At 50.8% G+C, this 23486-nt stretch overlaps 1 protein-coding gene across 1 annotated transcript in view; it reads left to right on the forward strand.

Moving 5' to 3' along the window:
- Positions 1-352: 352 nt before the first annotated feature.
- The window catches only part of CAPN5 (calpain 5), a 100041-nt gene continuing 76907 nt past the window's right edge, over positions 353-23486 (forward strand). The window contains exon 1 of the mRNA XM_075333971.1: positions 353-435. The gene's annotated coding sequence lies outside the window, so the exon portion shown is untranslated. The remainder of the gene's footprint in view (positions 436-23486) is intronic.

The following is a 23486-nucleotide window of genomic DNA, read 5'->3' on the forward strand; positions in this document are numbered from 1 at the left end:
CCCCACTACCTGTGACTACAGCCTATTATACACACTAACCCACCATTTATTCCCTGTTGCTGTGGAGAATTTAAAAGAAAAAAAGTGTGCATTTTTTTTAGGAAAATATTTTTTTTTCACATAGCCCCCTCAAAAAACAGTAGTTACATTCTACTTTTTATTTGATTTGTGCATATTAATTTCAAAGAAATGATCATTTATTGAAAAAAAACATCATTTCCTGTCAGAAATCTATCACTTTCTCCACAGACATGGAGATCACCAGATAAAAACTACACCTCCCGTGGTGCTTTGCGGCGGCCACGCCTCCCGCCCCTCCCTGCCCTCGGAGACCACGCCTCCGGCAGAGTTCCTCTCGTGCGCTGCAGCAGCCGCCGCTGTGATTGGCGTCTCCCCGGAGAGAAGGGACCGGCAGCCGCTTATCCCCCGGGACAGGTGAGGCGGGAGCGGCGCGGAGGGCGGCGGGGACCGCGGGGCTCACTGCTCCCTGTGCATTATACACTTATTACACACCAGGCGTGCAAGCTGCTCATTATTAACCCCTCCAGGGGCAGTAGGACCTGTAGAGTCAGCGCTGAGCTCCGGCTGCACACAGAGGGGGGCTGCTCTGCAATACTTCACCTCATTACACTGCATGCTGCTCAGCGCTGCTCAGTGACTATTATACTGTTATTACACACCAGGCATGGAGGCTGCTATTAACTCCTGAGTATCCAGAGCCCTGCAGAGAGATCACTGCCCTGGGATCATTAATATAGGGGGTCAGCTCTTTATTAAGGCTCCCCCCCCTACATTATAATATGGGCTCATCATCTATTATAACGTTATAACACTTCCTGGATTAACCCCTATAGAGTCAATTTTTTGGGTGATACTGGAGGATTAGGGGACCCCCCAAATAATAATAGTTTATGGTATTATTCTCCCCCCCCCCCCCCCACCACCACCACTTCTTTATGAAAACCAGAGCTCACTGTCTATTATAATGTTATTACAGACCAGGCCTGGAGGCTGCAATTAACTCTTGTATATCCAAAGCCCTGCATGGAAACTGGTATTGACTGAGTGCATTAACCCCTTTTAGAAGACCAGGGCTCATTGTTTGAGTGGAGGACCAGGGGGAATAATGGGGGACTGTGGGGGGGAATAATGGGGGATGAGGGGGGGAATAATGGGGGACCGGGGGGAATAATGGAGGACCAGGGGGCATGGTAGGGGCTATATGATAACTGTACTATTATAATGTTATTACAGACCAGCTTTGCGGACTGGGATTTATTTGGATTTGCCCCTTTTAGAGGGCCACTGCCCATTGTTTGTTTATGGGGGGGTGTAATATTGGAGGACCAGGTGGCATGGTGGGGGCTACATAATGATTACTGTACTATTATAATGTTATTACAGACCAGGTTTGGGGTCTCGTATTGACTTTGGATTTTCCCCTTGTAGAGGAGCAGGGCCCATTGTTTGGGGAAGGTTCATATTGGAGGACCAGGGGGGGTGATGGGTGCTGCACATTTGTTACTGTACTATTATAATGTTATTATAGACCCGGCTCGATGTCTGGTGTTGACTTAAACCAATTTTAGAGAACCAGGGCCCAGCTTTTTGGGGTAATGTTTGTGGATCAGAGGGGGAGTGGCGGGGGCTGCGTAATGTTTTCAGTATTATCCACCACCCCCACATTGTCTATTATAATGTTATTACAGACCAGGTTTGGTGACCGATCTTGACTGTGGGATTATCCCTTTTTGGAGCCAGGGATCCTTCCATTATACTATTTGTGTGACCCCTTTACTAATAGCCCATTTACTGTACACACTGGTTTATTAAAAGCACTGTCTATTATAGTGTTATTACAGACCAGGCAATGTATGGACTTTGTGAATTAAGCCTTATAGGTCCGTGTAGCCCTGCAGAGTGGTCACTGAACTTCTGATGGGCTGAGGGAGGGGAATTGTCCTCACCGGTAACATAATTGTCACGGCTCTATATATTATGTTATTACAGTACAGGGGTGGAGACTAAGATTTACTTTATGGATTAATCTTTGGGGCACCAGAGCCCTGCTCTCTGGGGTGATATTGGTAATGCCCCCCATAATGAGATCGAGGATGTCCTGTATTAGAGCCCCAGCTTCCATTATCAGGGCTCATTGTATGAGCCCCCCCCACCCCACCAGCCCTTTATTATAAAAAACAGAGCCCATCTATTATATGCTTATTACAGTACATGGATTTCAATTAGACCATTTGCGGAGCCAAAGTCCTGTATAATGATCTCTGCACCCGGGTCATGGAGACAGAAATTCACATCTTTGGATTCGATTTCCTCTCGTTATACCGTAATAATGGAGCAGCGCTGGTCTGTAATATAGTTATTACAGCCAGTATTTTATTCATGGATTAACCATTTAGGAACCAGGGGAGTGAGACTAGGGCAGATATAATAATTGTTACAGACCGGAGGGGTATCCCTGTATTATTTTGAGTGAAGTGTGCATTATATAGTTATTAGAAAGTGACTTATACATAATAAATTAATTCTAAAAAAGTCTAGGGTCACACTATAATGATCACAGGAGGCTCTAGCCCTCCTGTTATAACCTCCAGAGCTCAGTGTACATTATATAGTTATTACGGTTCAGTTATAGAAGCTAGTATTGACCTTGTGGCTAGTGGGTGGAAAATCGGGGACCCCCGTGTGATGGTCACTTTCCTCGATGAAGGAAAGTGACCCCATTATAATATCCAGAACTCCATGTATATTATGTGTATTACAGTACAGACAGGGACTTCATAGATTCTTAAGCAGCCCTTATCTAGATTGCTCAGTGTCGTTAAGGTGTGGCCTGTTTTTTTTTCACTTGTTTTTTTTTCGTTTATACTTGTTTTTTTTTTTTGTTTTTTTTTTTACTTTTTGGGTGTTTTTTTTTGTTTTTTTTTTTTTTGGCCTCAGCCTCCGATAACTACTCCCTGATGGAGCATCGCTCTCATCATCATTCATGACAATTCTCGACTGAGGGGTAAAGATTTTTTATTGGAGATGAGTGAACCCGAACAGTAAAGTTCGGAATCCGCAGCGGACACCCGGTGTTCCGTGCTTGAACGCTGACTTCTCACGGAAGTCTGTTGTCGAGTTCTGAGTTCGGATGTTGAATAAAGTTTGTTTAAAGGCCGCTCTCCAGTCAATCAACAAGCTTTTCGGCTGTGGGCACTTTAGGGCAGCCATGCCAACTACTGGTATTACTGTGATTGGCTGACCACATTGCGTCTATATGGGAAACGGTACTCTGTTTCCTATATACACCCACACTGTACTCTGGAAGTTGACAAAAACAAAGTCCCCTCCTAAATATTGTACACTTGCACCCTTTAGTGCTTATCATGCGGTTGGGAGGAGCCAGACAAGGTTCCAGAATTGGTGCATCTAATGGATGCGCCACTTCTGGGGTGGCTGTGGGCTGTTATTTTTAGGGTAGGAAGGGCCCAATAACCATGGACCTTCCCAGCCTAATAATTCCATCCACCAGCTGTCTAATTTACCTGCACGAATTATCAAAATTAGGAGTGAACCCATGTCATTTTTTGTAAACTATTTTTTTTTTTTTCTTCCCTATCCACATTTGTTTGCAGGGTAATTGTCCTGCTCTTACTACCAATTTGGTTTCCTTTTGCAGCCCCCTACCCCTTACTACAATACTACGACCATTTAACAACACAAACGTTTGGGCCCCCATTGACTTCTATGGTGTCCAGAGTCAATTTCCAGTCAAGTCTGGGTTCTGAACCAAATTTTTATCTGAAGTTCAGCAGGAGCCTAACATACACTGGCCTGCTCATTCCTACTTTCTATATATGGCCCCTGCGTTATTGGTTGGGACCCCAGGTTTCCTCTCTACAGCACGTGTATACATTATATCATTGTATTGATGTAGCAGAGATGAATAGTTTGTCTCTGTATACACGCAGTCCTATGTATATCGGGGTCAGATCTTAGCCCTGCTAGAATAGCGTAACCCGGAGCATAAATGGTTCCTTCATGCTAGAGGAAAATAAGCGGAAGTCCCAACCCCTCATATTAATTACTAAGGGTTTGTCATAATAATGCCATTCTTGCGTTATCGGGTATGTTGATTGATGAACATACGGTACAACGGCCTGAAGAAAACCCTCCTCAATGTACTCTTAAAAAAAAAAAAAAAAAGTGAAAACCGCTTTTTAATATCTTCTTTCTAGGCTGAGATACAAACATTTGAAGTTACAGGCCTAAAGACTGAGGCTGCACTACCGTGGTAGCTACATCCTGTCCAGCTGGGATGATGACAGATGTGTGAATATTGATGTAATTGACGATTTTTGACTTGTATATGGTGCCCATGACGGCGTAGCACCTCATAGAAATGGCTCATAAGTTGCCTGGCAGGAGAGTGCCCCAGTAGTGCAGCCTCAGGCTTCGGGCCTCTAACTTCATATGGTCATATCTCAGCCCAGGAATGACCGATTTACAAACTGCTTTCACATTTGTAATCTATATCGCGGAGAGCTCTGGTTGATGGCGCAATGGTTGGGATGGGATTAGCAGCTGTTTTTTGGCTTAATGGATGTGATTCAGCATCCATGGTAATGCAGGCGCGTTCGATGTTTTGTTTTCATGTGTTGTCTCTTTCAGTGAAGTGGAGCTGTCACTTCAAGGAAACGAAAAGCCACAGACCCTGAAGAGAGGAGTTTGTTCGTTGGGGGGGGGGGGGGGGGGGCTTGTAATATCGTGTATTATAGCAAGTGGTTATCACGTGGCGGCAGCCTCTGCGTGACACGGGATATCCTCATAGTAATCTACAACGACATCTGTGTCATACGCCATCTGGACTCGGCCAATTTGGAACGTCGTCCAGTCCTGGTAACCAGTACCACTTCCTAATGTGTACAGCCAAGAAGGCGACTTTGTAATACTGTAGGTTGGCACCCAGCTTTTCCAGGCTCCTGAATTTAAAAAAAATGCTCCGTTTTAAGGTGATACAGTTCCCTTTTAAAAGTGAAACCCTCCATTTTATCTATAGTGATGTACATGTGGACTGTTTTCCAGCTTTTCTAGACTCCTGAATGGCAAGGAGAACCTGTCGGCAGGATTTACTCCTAAAGAAAAAGCTAAACGCTCCCACCACTTTCTCATCTCCTATCCATTACACAGCTGTAGCTCCGCATACAAAAAAGTGTTCCTGAACCCTGTGAAAATGAAGACTCCAGTGTCTACTGGGCGTTTCCAGACCATCTGTGTCCTGGTCTGAGAACTAAAACCAGCGCATGTGCAGCGCGTCGCTCCCGTGTGGCCGGAGTTATCAGTATTGTCCTGCACATGCATTATGGTCTTTGACCAGGATCTGCGCCGGTGCAGACCAATTTGTCGCCTCATCCCTCAAGAGTAGACATTCTGCGCATGCGCCGTATTCAAACTCTACAAGTTTTCATGCCAATTTACAGACCAGGGGAGCTGAACCGGGATGTTCTGAAGGTCCAGAATACGTCCAGTGGACACTTCATGATTAATTTGCATAAGACAAGGGCACGTAGATGGTCCACATATGCCAATATACAAACCAAGGGAGCTGGACCGGGACACGTAGATGGTCCAGATACGCCCAATGCACAGACCAGGGGAGCTGGACCGGCACACGTAGATGGTCCAGATACGCCCAATGCACAGACCAGGGGAGCTGGACCGGGACACATAGATGGTCCAGATACGCCCAATGCACAGACCAGGGGAGCTGGACCGGGACACGTAGATGGTCCAGATACGCCCAATGCACAGACCAGGGGAGCTGGACCGGGACACGTAGATGGTTCAGATACGCGCAATGCACAGACCAGGGGAGCTGGACCGGGACACGTAGATGGTCCAGATACGCCCAATGCCCAGACCAGGGGAGCTGGACCGGCACACGTAGATGGTTCAGATACGCGCAATGCACAGACCAGGGGAGCTGGACCGGGACACGTAGATGGTTCAGATACGCGCAATGCACAGACCAGGGGAGCTGGACCGGGACACGTAGATGGTCCAGATACGCCCAATGCACAGACCAGGGGAGCTGGACCGGGACACGTAGATGGTCCAGATACGCCCAATGCACAGACCAGGGGAGCTGGACCGGGACACGTAGATGGTCCAGATACGCCCAATGCACAGACCAGGGGAGCTGGACCGGCACACGTAGATGGTTCAGATACGCGCAATGCACAGACCAGGGGAGCGGGACCGGGACACGTAGATGGTCCAGATACGCCCAATGCCCAGACCAGGGGAGCTGGACCGGGACACGTAGATGGTCCAGATACGCGCAATGCACAGACCAGGGGAGCTGGACCGGGACACGTAGATGGTCCAGATACGCTCAGTGGACCCTTCATGATTCATTTGCATACAACCAGGACACTTAATCTAGATACGCCCAGTGGACACTTCAGGCTGTATGTGAATATGACCAAGACACCTAGATGGTAAATGTACGCCCAGTGAACCCTTCATGATACACTTGTATTTGGCGCAAGAGCCTTTTTGGGTTTTTGGTTTTTCTTTAAGTTCTTTGTATAAGGTACAAATGAGTATAACTTTAGAAAACAAACCTTGTGCGATTCTGTTTTAATTCTTCACCGTTTTCCAAACCTTTGTCAGTCAGTAAATTGGAGCTAAAAACCTGTACAACTCGCAGCAATTTGCCAGCAGCCGGTCTCCAGGATGATACAATGTGTCAGGGCCGATAAAATGTATCGGAGTTTCCAAATTGAGATTTTCTCTTTTTTTTTCTTTTCTTTTCTCATTTACACTACTTCTTTTGTGTTTTGAATGGAGTGTGGTCTCTTCTGCTATACATTATGGATCCATTATTCACGGTCTCGCCCGGGTGTATGGAGTGCCCTCTCTTCTGCTATACATTATGGATCCATTATTCACGGTCTCGCCCGGGTATATGGTGTGCACTCTCTTCTGCGGTACATTATAGATCCATTCTCACGGTCTCGACCGGGTATATGGAGTGCGGTCTCTTCTGCGATACATTATGGAGCCATTCTCACGGTCTCGCCCGGGTATATGGAGTGCGGTCTCTTCTGCGATACATTATGGATCCATTCTCACGGTCTCGCCCGGGTATATGGAGTGCGGTCTCTTCTGCGATACATTATGGATCCATTCTCACGGTCTCGCCCGGGTATATGGAGTGCGGTCTCTTCTGCGATACATTATGGAGCCATTCTCACAGTCTCGCCCGGGTATATGGAGTGCGGTCTCTTCTGCAGTACATTATGGATCCATTCTCACGGTCTCGCCCGGGTATATGGAGTGCGGTCTCTTCTGCGGTACATTATAGATCCATTCTCACAGTATCGCCCGGGTATATGGAGTGCGGTCTCTTCTGCGGTACATTATGGATCCATTCTCACAGTATCGCCCGGGTATATGGAGTGCGGTCTCTTCTGCGGTACATTATAGATCCATTCTCACGGTCTCGCCCGGGTATATGGAGTGCGGTCTCTTCTGAGATACATTATGGAGCCATTCTCACGGTCTCGCCCGGGTATATGGAGTGCGGTCTCTTCTGCGGTACATTATGGATCCATTCTCACGGTCTCGCCCGGGTATATGGAGTGCGGTCTCTTCTGCGGTACATTATGGATCCATTCTCACAGTATCGCCCGGGTATATGGAGTGCGGTCTCTTCTGCGGTACATTATAGATCCATTCTCACGGTCTCGCCCGGGTATATGGAGTGCGGTCTCTTCTGCGATACATTATGGAGCCATTCTCACGGTCTCGCCCGGGTATATGGAGTGCGGTCTCTTCTGCGGTACATTATGGATCCATTCTCACGGTCTCGCCCGGGTATATGGAGTGCGGTCTCTTCTGCGGTACATTATGGATCCATTCTCACAGTCTCGCCCAGGTATATGGAGTGCCCTCTCTTCTGCGGTACATTATGGAGCCATTCTCACGGTCTCGCCCGGGTATATGGAGTGCGGTCTCTTCTGCGATACATTATGGAGCCATTCTCACGGTCTCGCCCGGGTATATGGAGTGCGGTCTCTTCTGCAGTACATTATGGATCCATTCTCACGGTCTCGCCCAGGTATATGGAGTGCCCTCTCTTCTGCGGTACATTATGGAGCCATTCTCACAGTCTCGACCGGGTATATGGAGTGCGGTCTCTTCTGCGGTACATTATGGATCCATTCTCACGGTCTCGCCCGGGTATATGGAGTGCGGTCTCTTCTGCGGTACATTATGGATCCATTCTCACGGTCTCGCCCGGGTATATGGAGTGCGGTCTCTTCTGCGATACATTATGGAGCCATTCTCACGGTCTCGCCCGGGTATATGGAGTGCGGTCTCTTCTGCGGTACATTATGGAGCCATTCTCACAGTCTCGCCCAGGTATATGGAGTGCCCTCTCTTCTGCGGTACATTATGGAGCCATTCTCACGGTCTCGCCCGGTTCTATGGAGTGCCGCGTGCTGGGGGATGTTATGTTGCAGCTTATCGTTTCTGTACACAGGATTATTATATTTTCTTTATGCATAGACGCGGCCCTTAGAGCAAACAGTGACTCCCAGGATTGCAGTGTGTGCTGTGTACACAGTCCGGCCGGTCCCATCTGCTTTGTATTACTAATCCGCACATTGTTGAGGTGTTCTGCCTCGAGGAGAACATTGTAACGCTCCTCCCTCTGTGTAAAGTCGCTTTAATTTCCAGCCCAAGTCATCTGTTTTCATTTCTATTTTGCAGCCAAACTATTATGTTAAGGATCCTTGTGGATGGCTTTACTTCTACTGACTTTGTAGGATGTCTTGTGCTCTAGTCACCACCAGAGCTGCACTTGCAATGTGCCAGCCACAATACAGAGCCAGGATCCACAGATTTGGTGCAGAAATGTCTGGAGCGGAGTTATCAAGGCTTTGATTCATCATTTGTAGTGATGGGCGGACCCGGACTATAAGGCTGGGGGGACACGGGCATTAATAATGGGAGTCAGTCGCATGACACTCGGCTCCTGCTCTGCTGGAGTGTAAACAGTGTCATGCGATTGTCATACCACTGTGCTGCGATCACAGCCGCGGAGGAACAGGAGGGAGTAATCTCCCCATTTCCTCCATTATCAACTGATGTGATTCTCTCACTTTTTTTTCATTTTAAAAACCTGGCGCCCCTAATTTTGATACCGAGCTATGTCCGATAGCTGGGGGCTGGTATTCTCAGGCTGGGGAGATCCATGCTTATTGCCCCCACCCCAACCTAAAAATAGCAGCCTGCAGCTGTCCAGGATTTTCACATCCATTAGATGGGATAATCCCAGCACCAGCACTTTACCAGACTCTTACCGATTTCCCTGGTTCAGTGGCAATCGGGTAATAAGGGGTTAGTGTCAGCTCACAGCTGCCACTAAGCCCTAGATTAGTAATGGGAGGCTTCTATGAGACCACCCACTGCAATGTTTCTCTCGCACCCATAGACTTGTATGGGTGCGAGTGAAAACGACTTGGGAGGAAAATAAGAATGAAGCAAGCGCTTCATACTTTGCTGTGACTCCGGCACAGCTGTCACACTGCTCCAGCGGCCGCTCATTCACTTATGGGGCCGCTAATTAGAGTCATGCATATGCACCGCTTCCCCCGCCCACTGGCTTCTATGGTTGCAGTCAGACGTGTCCCTACCCTGAGTGATAGCCTGTCTGATGCTTCCAATCACAGGTGCTGTCTGCGGGTCTATATAGTACAGTAAAAATAAAAAAATTATTGTAGTGTCCCCCCATATTATGATACCTAGTGCAGATAAAGCCTACTGCTACAGGCTGCAGCCCACAGCCATGTGCTTATCTTGGCTTTGTGTCAAAATAAGAGGAACCACACGTGCCTTCTTTTTTTTTTTTTTTTTTTTTTTTTTTTAATTTTAAAAACCTGGCGTGTGGTCCCCCCCCCCTAATTTTTGATACCTAGCTATGTCCGATAGCTGGGGGCTGGTATTCCCAGGCTGGGGAGAATCCGTGCTTATTGGCCCCCCAACCTAAAAATAGCAGCCTGCAGCTGAGCAGGATTGTCACATCCATTAGATGTGACAATCCCAGCACTTTACCAGGCTCTTCCCGATTGCCCTGGTTCAGTGGCAGTCGGATAATAAGGGGTTAATGTCAGCTCACAGCTGCCACTAAGCCCTAGATTGGTAATGGGAGGCTTCTATGAGACCCCCCCATTACTAATCTGTAATTGAAAAGAAATAAGCACAAACACTTAAAAAATCCTTTATTTGAAATAAAATACAAAAAAATCAGTCTCTCACCCCTTTATTAACCCCCAAAACAACTCTGCAGGTCCGACGTAATTCACACAAGGTCCCACAATGATTCCAGCCTGCTACATCTAAATATACAGCGCGTGCCATAGAACATGACTGCTCGCTGTGAGCATCACTAATCCATTTGACTTGTGTCTTCTGATGCTGCTCATTGACATATTTCGTGCCAAACTCTTCAAAGCGGCGCACTTGGTTACATAAATATTGTGCACATTTTTCTGAAATTATTCCACACTTTTTAGATGTAGTTTCTCACAGATTGGTGACCTCCGACCATCTTTGCTTCCGGGAGACTCTGCCTCTCTAAGATGCTTTTTTTTTTTTTTTTTGTTTTGTTTTGTTTTTTTGTACAGTCCTGTGACTCTCTGCCTGTTTTTCACTAGTACCACCTACTTTTGTTAAAAGTCGTCCCAACTTTGAGATGTGTTGCTGCCATCAAATTCAAAAATGAATTTTTTTATTAAATAAATGCTAAAATGTTCAATGTCTGATCTGTGCTCTGCTGTGCATAAAATATGGCAGTAAGAGATTTCCTATTCATCGCATTCTTGTTTTCTTTATATTTTACACAATGTCCCAACTTTTGCGAAATTGGGATTGAACTACCGTAATATGGAAATGAAAAGGGATTGAATAAAATATGCAAAATGCTGTAGAAGCCTTCACCTGCCAGAGCTGCCCATACGGGAGTGGGGCACAGCAGATTGGCATCAAGGGGGGTGGTGGGGTTTAGTACAGAGCCCTCATTGTGTTATTGGTGGTCCTGCTTTTGTGCAGCCCGTCCTGTGAGTGTCTTGTCATGCAACTTTGTCCCTCCTGTATTTTGGTGTCGGTTTTGAGGTTTTGCCCCAAGTAGTCAAAGCAGGTCTCCTTTTAAGTCCCAGCAGTGTACAGTGGGATGTAAGTTTGGGCACCGCTGGTCAAAATTACTGCAATTCAGAACAGTTAAGCAAGTGGACAATTAACTGATCTCTAAAAGGCATAAAGCTGAAGATCACACATTTCCTTTGTATTTTAGGTTAAAAAAAATATATATTTTCATCTTTTAAATTTTAAAATTAACAGACAGTGTGGGCCGATGCAGAGGTTTGGGCACCCTGCATGGTTAGTACCTAGTAGCACTCCCTTTGGCAAGAATCACAGCTTGTAAACACTTTTTGTAGCAGCCAAGAGCAGACACTTCTTGTATGATGAATTTGTATCCATTTTTCTTTGGAGACGTCTTCCAGTTCTGTGAGATACCTGGCTCCTCTTCCAGTTCTGTGAGATACCTGGCTCCTCTTCCAGTTCTGTGAGATACCTGGCTCCTCTTCCAGTTCTGTGAGATTCCTGGCTCCTCTTCCAGTTCTGTGAGATTCCTGGCTCCTCTTCCAGTTCTGTGAGATTCCTGGCTCCTCTTCCAGTTCTGTGAGATTCCTGGCTCCTCTTCCAGTTCTGTGAGATTCCTGGCTCCTCTTCCAGTTCTGTGAGATTCCTGGCTCCTCTTCCAGTTCTGTGAGATTCCTGGCTCGTCTTGCATGCTCTGCTCTTTTAAGGTCTAGCCACATATTGTTAATGACGTTTAGATCAGGCGACTGTGAGGGCCATTGTAAAACATTCAGCTTGCGCCTTTTGAGTCGTCTATTGTGGATTTTGACGTGTGTTTTAGGATCCTTATCCGTTTGTAGAAGCCATCTTTTTTTTTCTCCTGTTTTCTACTTTTTGTTTTCTCTTTTGTTTCTCCTCTCCTCTTTTGTTCTTTTTTCTTTCAGCTTTTTTACAGATAGTGTTTGTTTGCATCAAGAATTTGTTGAAATTTCATTGAATCCATTCCTCCTTCTACCCGGGAAACGAGCAATGCCTAGTAGACCAACAAGCATCAGTTTAGTTTAGATGTTATTTCCAGGACCACATGACAGCACCACAGGAGTTGCTTCCTCCGCCCTCTACAGGGACAGGAACACAAGAGGTTAAATACTCCTCCCAACCTCTCCAGTGTTTTTCCTGTCCCTGTACAGGACGGACGTAGGAACGGGGTCCAGGTGGATCGAGAGGGGGCTCCGCTCTCTCTCCTTCCGGCCTGTCAAGACGCCCCAGGCCGACACCTCGCTGCACGGGGTCCCTCAGCCGCGCCGGTCGAGCCGCAGCTCCCGGCGCCTGCCGCTTCCCTCCGAGGGGAGGGCTCTCGGCCTCCTGCCTCCAGCCACGCGAGACTTCCGGGCACAGCGTGGAGAACGCCGGCGCATGCGCGGACGCCGCACTTCCGGTTTCCTGGTTAGTGCGGCCCCGGAAAATTGGCGCAAATTTCAAAACGGGACTCGGACGGCAGGACTGCGACCTGGCCCCTTCACTCAGGTAATAAAAACCTGGAAGGGTAGGGGGGTGGTACATTGTTTTTCGTTAGGCTGCACTCCAGCACTGCCTGTGATGGCTGAAAAGGAATCAGACACTAAAACCCCTAAGGATGCCCAGGTCTCTGTAAGTGTCAGCCCTTCAGGGTTTCATTGCCCTGTAGCCGGGAGACTTGTCTGAGCCTTGTTCTTTTTTGCAGGGTGGAGGTTCTTCTGTGGGTTCTGGCACCATCCCTAAAAAGAAATGTACCACTAAAGTTAAACGTTGTGCGGTGTGTGATGTTAAACTCCCGGACACCTGTGTTTAAAAAGCTCTGCAAGACCTGTATTACAAAACTGATCTCTGAAGAGCAGACTACCCTCCTGTCGGATATGAGGTCCATGATACGGGAGGAGGTTCAGGCTGTCATTGCAAGTCACGCCCCCCTCCAGAGCCCCCGGTGCCTCCTGCACAAAAGCGTCCCCGCCATCTGTTAGAGTTCTCAGAGGAAGATGAGTTGTCCAGGAACTCCGACTCCCCAGGGGAAGATGAGGTCCTGGGTCCCCTGCCTGAGGAAGAGCGGCGTTACTTATTTTCCGCGGGCGACACGGATGAGTTACTCCGTGCCGTTCGGAGAACTATGATGGTGGCGGATACGGAAAAGCCACGGACCATACAGGATGAAATGTTTGGGGGCTCCAGTCTCAGCACCACAGGGTCTTTCCAGTAAATCACCATGTGCGTGCAATGATTCTGGCCGAGTGGGAGGAGGCGGAGAAAAGATTGCTTGTTCCCAGGGACTTCAAAGGCAGACTGCCGTTTGAACCCGACGACATCAAGGAATGGGAGGATGTTCCCAAAATTGATGTTCCCGTGGCAAAAGTCGCACGGAAGACGTCAATTCCGTTTGAGGACTCCTCGGGTCTCCGGGACCCCATGGATAGGAAGGCTGATGGCCTTCTTAAAAAAGCTTGGGAGGCTTCTGCAGCCACCATTAAGGCCAACATTGCCACTACTTCCGTGGCTCGGTCTATGTCCCGTTGGTTATCGGACCTGGAAACTCAGGTTCGGGATGATGCCCCTAGAGACGCCATCTTGGAATCCCTTCCTATGCTAAAGCTGGCAACAGGATTCATGGCAGATGCTTCCACTTAGTCTGTGCATTTTTCTGCCAGGAATGAGGCCCTTACTAATTCTGCCCGCAGGGCCCTATGGTTGAAAACCTGGTCTGGTGACGGAGTGTCCAAAAATAAGCTGTGCTCCCTCCCCTTTTCAAGTGCCCGGGTGTTCGGTCCTGCTCTAGATGAAATTCTAGAAAAGGCTTCCGATAAAAAGGGCGGTTTCCCGGAGGTTAGACCCCCCCCCCCCACGTTCCCTTCCCTCCCGGAGGTTTCGGCCCGCTAGGCAGGACTATAAAGGTAGGGGTAAGACAGGCAGGTGGGGTTTCCATAAGGGCGGCCCGGATAGGCAACCCCACTTCGAACCCCGCAGGAAACAGGATAGATCCTGACGCCATTATCGGGGGGGAGGCTCAGCCAGTTTTTGGGCATCTGGCAACAGATAACCTCCAATCCATGGGTCCTTCAAGTGGTGGGGGAAGGTCTACGGATAGAATTTTCAGGGACCCCCCCCCCTCCAACCAGATTCCTCCTGACGAAACCGCAGTCGCAGTCCCTTGCCAACCGCCTATGGTCGGATGTGGATACCTTACTACACACCGGAGCAGTCCTCCCGGTTACGATCTCAGAACAGTTCCAGGGCCACTATTCTTCCCTATTCTCTGTTCCCAAACCCTCCGGAGAATTCCGGACGACCATAAATTTAAAGCCCCTCAATCGGTGGGTCCGGTACAAAAGATTCAGGATGGAATCAATAAAATCCACCATCCCTCTTCTCAACACCCATTCCGTCATGGCCACGGTAGATCTGAAAAACGCATACTACCACATAGCCATTCACCCACACTACCAGAAATACCTGAGGTTTGCGTTAGAGAGGGACGGAGTAATGTATCATTTCCAGTTCCGGTGCCTTCCATTCGGTCTCTCTTCTGCCCCCAGGGTGTTCACGAAGATAATGACGGAAGTTGAGGCGCACCTGCAAAGATCCAACGTGTCCATCGTCCCTTACTTGGACGACCTTCTGCTGTTGGCGGATTCCCCGGAGGAGCTCTCCCGGACGATCGCCACCACCTTGACTCTGCTGACGTCCCTCGGCTGGATCATAAACGATCAGAAGTCCAATCTCAGGGCGGAGATGAGAAAGGTGTTTCTGGGCATTCTTCTGGACTTCGATGCGTGAACATCCTTTTTGCCATCTCAAAAAGTAGTCGACATCAGGTCGAAAATCCGGACCTTCGGCCAAAAGAACCATTGCTCCGTCAGAGAGGCCATGAGCATCCTGGGCATGATGACTTCCTGCATCCAATGTGTTCGCTGGAGTCAATTTCACTCCAGGCCACTCCAAAAGCTGATCCTGTCTTACACTGTGGGGTCCCGCTGGTCCCTCCATTGCAAGATGTCCCTGACCCCTCAGGTCATTCAAGGTCTCAGATGGTTGATGTGCAGGAAAAATCTTCAATTGGGCGTTCTGTGGGACTGTTCGCCATCCGTCACGCTCACAACCGATGCCAGTCAGATGGGCTGGGGCGCCCATGTGAACTCCCTTTACTTTCAAGGCAGGTGGCCCCTGGAGGCGTCAACCCAGTCGTCCAATTTCAGGGAGCTGCAAGCGGTCTGGCAGGCTCTACAGACGACTCCTCCTTTGTTCCACGGTCGCCATGTTCGGGTCTTCTCGGACAATGTTACGGCGGTGGCATTCCTTCATCATCAGGGGGGCTCTCGCCACCCACCCCTGCAGGCTCTGGCATCACGGATCTTTCAGTGGGCAGAACGCACGGTTCTCTCCATCTCGGCTATCCATCTCAGGGGCTCGGACAACCATCTCGCGGACTTCCTGAGCAGGCGCACGATCGACCCATCGGAATGTGAGCTGAAGGACAGTGTCTTTCAGGATCTGGTCAAAAGATGGTGTACACCCCAGGTAGATTTGTTCGCGTCCAGGACCAATGCCAAGCTACCAATCTTCTTCTCTCTGAATCCCCGGGATGCTCCGGCTGCAATCGACGCCATGGCCCAGCCTTGGTCCATGGGACTGGTGTATGCCTTTCCACACCTGCCGTTGCTCCCCGGGGTACTCCGGAAGATTCAACAGGACGGCGCCCATGTGATTCTCATAGCCCCGTTTTGGCCCAAACGGAGCTGGTTCTCTTTACTCAGAAACCTGTCAGTTGCAGATCCGGTTCTCCTTCCCCTGAGGGGCGATCTCCTCAGCCAGGGTCCAGTGCTTCACCCGGGCCTGGCTCACCTTCAGCTGTCGGCCTGGATCTTGAAGGGCGGTTCCTGAGACGGAAAGGCTTGTCGCTTGATGTCATCTCTACACTCCAGGCAAGTCGTAAGCAGATTACCCGGACCATCTACGGGAAAATCTGGAAGAAATTCTGCTCCTTTTTGGGTGAAGAACCTGCTGACCGTTCTCGGCCTAATGTTCCGAAAATCTTGGATTTCCTGCAACTGAAATTCCGCAAGGGTCTTGGCACTTTCAAGGTCCAAATATCAGCGCTCAGCGTCTTCTTTGACATGCCACTGGCGTCCAATCCCTGGATTGCCAGATTCGTGAAGGGGATTCAGCGCCTTCGCCCTACAATTCGGCCCACAGTGCCTCCCTGGGATCTGACCTTGGTGCTCAATGGCCTTTGTGATTCTCCCTTTGAGCCCTTATCTACCATTTCGATGGAACATTTGTCCTTCAAGACGGTGTTTTTAGTGGCCATCACCACGGCTAAGCGGATTGGTGAATTACAGGCTTTGTCTATCAGGGAACCGTATCTTCAGGTCCTGGATGACAGGATTGTGCTGAAACTTGATCCGACGTTTCGCCCCAAGGTGGTCTCCTCTGCTACCCTAGAACAAGAAGTTGTTTTGCCATCCTTTTGCCACAACTACACGAACCAAAAGGAACAGCGGCTGCATTCCTTGGATGTGAAGCGGACAGTACTGAGCTATTTGGAGGCCACCCGGAACTGGAGATTGGACTCCACCTTATTCCTTCAGTTTAGGGGAAAATATCGAGGCAAATCGGCATCTAAGGCTGTCCTGTCTCGATAGGTTGAGGATATTGTGGATCTAACCCATCAATTGGCGGGTAAGACCCCGCCAGATCACCTTAGAGCCCACTCCACTAGATCACTATCTACCACATGGGCAGAAAGGGCGGGAGCTTCTTTAGACCAGATTTGCAAAACTGCCACTTGGTCAGGTCTCAACACTTTTTGTAGACACTACAAGTTGGATATTCTGTCCTCCCACCAGACCTCGTTCGGTAGGAAGGTGCTCCAGGCAGTAGTCCCCCAACCCCCCCCCCCCTAAGGATAAATTAATTTGGTATTCTCCTGTGGTGCTGTCATGTGGTCCTGGAAAATAGGAATTACTACCTACCGGTAATGATGTTTCCAGGATCCATCATGACTGCACCCTTATTTCCCTCCCTTTGTTTCTACTGCATGTGCATTTACATTGTATGTAGCTCAAGCATGAATAAATGTGGTGTTATACCCATCCTGGTGTGGTACTTGAAAAGCTACTGGAGAGGTTGGGAGGGGGAGGGGTTTTTAACCTCTTGTGTTCCTGTTCCTGTAGAGGGCGGAGGAAGCAACTCCTGTGATGCTGTCATGATGGATCCTGGAAACATCATTACCGGTACGTAGTAATTCCTATTTTTGCAGACTTCTAATGCTGAATTTTATGGTGAGGAAGCAGGAGAAGTTTTCTTCCTCAGGTGAAAAGTCTCCAAAGTGTAAATATTACTGAAGGTCTTTTGCAGTCAGGCGGGAGATTCTGATTTGCCTCTAGCAATCCTACCAGCAGCTCACAGAATTTTTGCTCGGTCTTCCAGACCTTATCTTGACTTCCACTGTTCCTGGTAACTGACCTTTCTTAATTACATTTAAAACTGAGGAAAGAGCAACTTGAAAACACTTTACTATCTTCTTACAGCCTTCTCCTGCTTTGTGGGCCTCCACCATTCTCAGAGTGCTAGGCAGCTGCTTAGAAGAACCCATGGCGGCTGTTTCTTGGTACAAGCTTAAAGGAGGCTGGGTTTTTATAAAGCTGTGAAATTTGCATCACCTGGCCTTTCCTAACGATGGTGGTGAACAAGCCATAACCCTAACAGGCTAATTAAGATCTGACACCTTGGTCAACGTTATCTGAGCACACAAATTTCCAAGGGTGCCCAAAACCTTTGCATTTGTCACATTTTTCGTAAAAATTTTTTTTGCGTAAAATACAAAGGAAATATATCCTCTTCAACTTTTATGTATTTTTTTTTTTTTTTTTTTCTTTTTAGATCATTTCATCTTCAACTTGCTTAACAGTTCACAATAACATTAATTTTGACCAGGGGTGCCCAAAATCCCCCTCTATTCCCCCCCCCCTTCCTTTCTCTAAGTAAAGTGGAAAACTTCGTAAAGAATATTTTGTTTTAAAACTCCCCATTCCCGGTCACTGTACAGGGGTCCTGATTACGGAAATGTTTGGGGGGGGGGGGGTTTAAGTGAATAAAGTTAATCAGGACTTGCTACACAATGAATAACCCTGGGCTGTCAGGATCAGGAAGAGTCTCATGACGATCACGACACGGTGGGGGCAGTGATCGCCCGCAGCTTCCTCTTCTATGTCTCTAAGTGTATATAGGAGTATACGGATCATGTGCTCAGACCATGGGACTGCAGAAATAGAAGTACAACCTTCTCCACAAATAACGAGTCCCTAGTAATACAAGTCCATGCTGTTTTATACACACATGCAAGGTATGTTTACTCTCGCAAAGTACAAAATCTGCAGGTAAGTATACAGCGCATGTTGTGTGTGTGCGCTATCCGGATGTCACACGGAACACATACGCACCTACACCACTGACCGTGACACTCCACGTGTGTGTTTGACGTGGACGTGTGACGGAGGCCTTAGAGAATGAACGTAGCAGAGGTGAACATGCTTGATCTCTGCTCCATCTAGACTGGGCTCTACAGAGCACTGTTCTCGGGGATCCCATCAGTCGTACCCCCGGTGATCATCCCTGTGATTGCTAGATTAGGTTCTGCCAGAATAATAAAAAAAAGTGACAATGTGACGTGAAGTGAAAACTCAAATTTTCACCTTTTTCATGACCCATGCATTATTTCAATGAGTAGAAAGACTCATAGTGGTCTCTTCTTTCTATTGACTCCTCCCATCTGACTGCACTTGTCTGTGTACGGAAAGGTGATTTAATATGTAGATTTCAAAACTAAATAAGCCCTAGCTGTAGTGTTCAGCCTTTTTGGCGTAAGGTTTAAATATAAGCCCTACTCTGAAAATAAGCCCTAGTCACGGTTCAATAATGAAATGTACATGCAGTTAAAAAACGTAGATACTGCAGGACATTATAGAAAGCAGACACCCCCAAAAGAGAAGAAAGAAGACCCAGTAATCATACTACCCAGACGCCGAATGGGAGGATCTGCAGTGGAACGCATGAAGGACCTGCCGTCAGTCCTGTGTGCGTCCCGCCCGCCGGTCCTGTGTGCGTCCCGCCCGCCGGTCCTGTGTGCGTCCCGCCCGCCGGTCCTGTGTGCGTCCCGCCCGCCGGTCCTGTGTGCGTCCCGCCCGCCGGTCCTGTGTGCGTCCCGCCCGCCGGTCCTGTGTGCGTCCCGCCCGCCGGTCCTGTGTGCGTCCCGCCCGCCGGTCCTGTGTGCGTTCCCTTGCTGGCCGGAAGCAATCGGTATTGTTGTGTGTGTCGGCCAGAAGCAGGGACGGACCACGTGGAGCATGCCAGCTGGGAGTGCCCACCGAAGATCGTAGGAGGACCTGAGAGCCATGCAGATGTTCAGTGTCTGGTAAGCTCCTGGGAAGGTGGATCTGATTTTTTGGGAAGGGGGTAGACTTACCCCCCCCAACCATGTTTCCCCGAAAATAAGCCCTAGCGCACTTTTCAGGACAAAAAATATTTTAAGACAGCATTTTATTTTTGGAGAAACACAGTATATAAAAATGTCACACTCTGCTACACTGTAGAAACCATGTTGTACTACGACTGCAGGAAGCGCACGGCCTCTGCACCCTGCAGGTGCGGACACTGGGTGATTGTTCAGGTCTTGCTTTAGTGCCTGTGGTCCGGGTTATCAATAGTTAATAAGGTTTTGGATTGGTGTAGCCTGTGCCTTGAGGTTTTGGCTGTAAATTAATGTGCACACTTAGAGTACATTAGCTGTAATAGCGCTGAGAGGTCGGCATTGATTAGTCTGAGGCCGGATCGGTGGCCGCGGGCTGGAAGCGTTTAATGTGGAAGGTTTCCTAAGGGAAGGCAGCGGAGTGTAGCACGTCCTTGAAGAGTTAAAGGGATTGTCCAGAATCAGAAAAGCATGGATGTTTTCTTCTTGAAGCTTCGAAACTCCAGGTGGTGTCCGGTGTTACAGCCCAGCTCAACTGAAGTGCAGGCAGCTGAGCTGCAATACCTTCTACAACCTGTGCACAAGTGTGGCTCCCCGCCGGTCTATGCTCCCTGGGCTCCCCCCCCCCCGCCGGTCTATGCTCCCTGGGCTCCCCCCCCCGCCGGTCTATGCTCCCTGGGCTCCCCCCCGCCGGTCTATGCTCCCTGGGCTCCCCCCCGCCGGTCTATGCTCCCTGGGCTCCCCCCCGCCGGTCTATGCTCCCTGGGCTCCCCCCCCCCCGCCGGTCTATGCTCCCTGGGCTCCCCCCCCCCCGCCGGTCTCTGCTCCCTGGGCTCCCCCCCCGCCGGTCTCTGCTCCCTGGGCTCCCCCCCCCGCCGGTCTCTGCTCCCTGGGCTCCCCCCCCCGCCGGTCTCTGCTCCCTGGGCTCCCCCCCTTGCCGGTCTCTGCTCCCTGGGCTCCCCCCCTTGCTGGTCTCTGCTCCCTGGGCTCCCCCCCTTGCCGGTCTCTGCTCCCTGGGCTCCCCCCCTTGCCGGTCTCTGCTCCCTGGGCTCCCCCCCTTGCCGGTCTCTGCTCCCTGGGCTCCCCCCCTTGCCGGTCTCTGCTCCCTGGGCTCCCCCCCCTTGCCGGTCTCTGCTCCCTGGGCTCCCCCCCTTGCCGGTCTCTGCTCCCTGGGCTCCCCCCCTTGCCGGTCTCTGCTCCCTGGGCTCCCCCCCGTCGCCGGTCTCTGCTCCCTGGGCTCCCCCCCCCCGCCGGTCTCTGCTCCCTGGGCCCCCCCCCCGCCGGTCTCTGCTCCCTGGGCTCCCCCCCCCCCGCCGGTCTCTGCTCCCTGGGCTTCCCCCCCGCTGGTCTCTGCTCCCTGGGATCCCCCCCCGCCGGTCTCTGCTCCATGGGCTCCCCCCCCTTGCCGGTCTCTGCTCCCTGGGCTCCCCCCCTTGCCGGTCTCTGCTCCCTGGGCTCCCCCCCCCGCCGGTCTCTGCTCCCTGGGCTCCCCCCCCCCCCCCTTGCCGGTCTCTGCTCCCTGGGCTCCCCCCCCCCCCCCGCCGGTCTCTGCTCCCTGGGCTCCCCCCCCCCCCCCCGCCGGTCTCTGCTCCCTGGGATCCCCCCCCCCCCCGCCGGTCTCTGCTCCCTGGGATCCCCCCCCCGCCGGTCTCTACTCCATGGGCTCCCCCCCTTGCCGGTGTCTGCTCCATGGGCTCCCCCCCTTGCCGGTGTCTGCTCCATGGGCTCCCCCCCTTGCCGGTGTCTGCTCCATGGGCTCCCCCCCTTGCCGGTCTCTGCTCCATGGGCTCCCCCCTTGCCGGTCTCCCCCCCCCCCCCCCCCCCATGCCGGTCTCTGCTCCCTGGGCTCCCCCCCCCATGCCGGTCTCTGCTCCCTGGGCTCCCCCCCATGCCGGTCTCTGCTCCCTGGGCTCCCCCCCCTTGCCGGTCTCTGCTCCCTGGGCTCCCCCCGCTTGCCGGTCTCTGCTCCCTGGGCTCCCCCCGCTTGCCGGTCTCTGCTCCCTGGGCTCCCCCTCCTTGCCGGTCTCTGCTCCCTGGGCTCCCCCCCCCCCCCGCCGGTCTCTGCTCCCTGGGCTCCCCCCCGCCATCCCTAGCTGGTCTCTGCGCCCTGGGCCAATTCCACCCACCAAACTAGTTATGTGTCTATGTATTAAGATGTCGTTGCTACAGCAGAAAGTAACCTCAGGTGGTAGGCCAGGCAGAATAAGAATGGCATTGGTGGATGACCGGTGAATATCGCTCATACATTTTAACTTTTTTTTTTTTTTATTTATTTTTTTTATCCCATTTGGACTATTGAGAAAAAAAAGTGGTGCTGCAGCTCCTCGGGGGCCGGCAGCTGAGGGACCCCACCTCCGCAGAGCCAGTGTCCTCCCGCCTAGTGAGCTGGGCAAGAAAACTATTTTTAAGGTGCTCAGTTCCTCGAACCGACTGAGATTGTTTAGCTCATAATGATTCATATCCTAATATCGTGTGTTCCAGATGATCGGAGAGGAAGGCCCTGGAGCCAGCGGGGGTGGATTATGGATCACATTATGTTTGTGCATGTTTCCGGGATGCGCATTACTTATGCATGCTTACATATCAGGTATTGACAGTAATAATCATCCGTCATGTCTGATGGAAGGAGCCATGTGCTGACATTACTGCAGAAGAGGCAGCGTGCAGTCCCCACTGTCTGCAATGATTGTCTCTAGTAGTGACACAGGACATCCTTTAGGATTTCAAGACTGCAATTCTGCAGTGCCCGGCACAGCCACACCTGTGTGTATGGCGCTGTACGTGGAAAAACCATAATCTAAGAAAGGGCACTGCGCTCCAGTCTCAGAGTGGAAAGCGTCAGTGTGGGCTGCCTGGGCACCGATGGGGTTCTCCGGTGTGGGCTGCCTGGGCACCAATGGGGTTCTCCAGTGAGGGCTGCCTGGGTGCCGATGGCGTTCTCTGGTGTGGGCTGCCTGGGTGCCAATGGCGTTCTCTGGTGTGGGCTGCCTGGGCGCCAATGGCGTTCTCTGGTGTGGGCTGCCTGGGCGCCAATGGCGTTATCTGGTGTGGGCTGCCCGGGCGCCGAGGGCGCTCCCCGGTGTGGGCTGCCTGAGCTCCGATGGCGCTCCCCGGTGTGGGCCGCCTGAGCTCCGAGGGGGCGCTCCCCGGTGTGGGCCGCCTGAGCTCCGAGGGGGCGCTCCCCGGTGTGGGCCGCCTGAGCTCCGAGGGGGCGCTCCCCGGTGTGGGCCGCCTGAGCTCCGAGGGGGCGCTCCCCGGTGTGGGCCGCCTGAGCTCCGAGGGGGCGCTCCCCGGTGTGGGCCGCCTGAGCTCCGAGGGGGCGCTCCCCGGTGTGGGCCGCCTGAGCTCCGAGGGGGCGCTCCCCGGTGTGGGCCGCCTGAGCTCCGAGGGGGCGCTCCCCGGTGGGGGCCGCCTGAGCTCCGAGGGGGCGCTCCCCGGTGGGGGCCGCCTGAGCTCCGAGGGGGCACTGCAGCAATATAAATCTGTCACAGGGACTACTCGTTTCCCAAAAAAAATAAGACTGGGTCATATTATTTTTTGGGGTCCGAAAAATGGGTTAGGGCTTATTTTCAGGGAATATCTTATTTTTACCATAAAGAAGAAAAATAAAAAATAATAATAATCACGTCATCACATTCTGGAACATCAATAGAACTCTCCAAACCCTCAGCTCCATCATGAATTTCTTCAGAGCCTGTTTCCTTTTTCCACGTACAGCAATCTACATTATCCAGTATTCAGGAACAAAAATAGAAAAGTGTCCAGGAGCCACCAGGAAACGTGTAACAAAGACCTATTCACATATGATTTATCATTTGTTCAAGGCTGTATAAGTGTATAT

The sequence above is a fragment of the Anomaloglossus baeobatrachus genome, chromosome 2, assembly GCF_048569485.1.
Source record: "Anomaloglossus baeobatrachus isolate aAnoBae1 chromosome 2, aAnoBae1.hap1, whole genome shotgun sequence".
In the NCBI taxonomy this organism is placed as follows: domain Eukaryota; kingdom Metazoa; phylum Chordata; class Amphibia; order Anura; family Aromobatidae; genus Anomaloglossus; species Anomaloglossus baeobatrachus.